Source organism: Anoplophora glabripennis, unplaced genomic scaffold, assembly GCF_000390285.2.
Source record: "Anoplophora glabripennis isolate ALB-LARVAE unplaced genomic scaffold, Agla_2.0 scaffold1779, whole genome shotgun sequence".
Classification (NCBI taxonomy): domain Eukaryota; kingdom Metazoa; phylum Arthropoda; class Insecta; order Coleoptera; family Cerambycidae; genus Anoplophora; species Anoplophora glabripennis.
Window position 1 is genome coordinate 1 of NW_019426023.1, and position 862 is coordinate 862.

Here is an 862-nt window from a genome sequence, read left to right on the forward strand (position 1 = left end):
AAGACTGAAAACTTGGACCGAGAATTCGATATTAACGAGATGGAAATGTCAATCAAAGCCGATATTGTCGACATAAAATCTGAAGACGAGGAAAGTAGGTAAGGGATGATTATTTTAGCATTAAAAAAAAACGGCAAATTGCCCGATCGTGGTACTGGCGTGTTTTATACAATTAAATCGGTACATAAATACAGTGGCGGCTCGTGGCTTTTTGAGATGGGTGGGCAAAATATTTTTTCTCTCTATAGTTTCACTTTAAGTTAGTCTATTTACATTTGAAAGTGTTAACAAACTTAATAATTATGAAAATAGTTAATCTAAATATACCTGCAAATTATATTAGTTATTTCAAAAGTATAATAGTTCAGCAAGAACAAACGAGAATGTCATCAGAATGATTTCTTGTTGGGATATGGGATAAGGCAAGGGATAAGGTATAAAAGGACATATAAATATAATATAATTCTCTAAACAAATAGTAAAATTCTCTATCACTTTTATAGCAATAGCACATACTGAAATTGCTAACGATAAATTATACTAAAATTCTAATAAGTAAATAAATAAATTAATAAATAAGTAAATAACCAAATCAATAAGGCGCTTTACAATGTCTCTATTTTCGTCCACGACTTTATTATGTTTTAAAATATTCTCACGAAATGCAGAATCAAGAAAAGTTTGAATGTTTTGTTTTCCTAATAATTTAAATTTTAATGTTGAATATGTATGCTCCTCCGATCGCTCGTGTTTTTTTTGAAGATTCATTTATATGTTTCAGATCTGAATATCCTAGATAATTCCATGGAGTTTTACTTTTTTCATTAAACTGTAAGCAATTCCAACAATATAATTTGTTTCT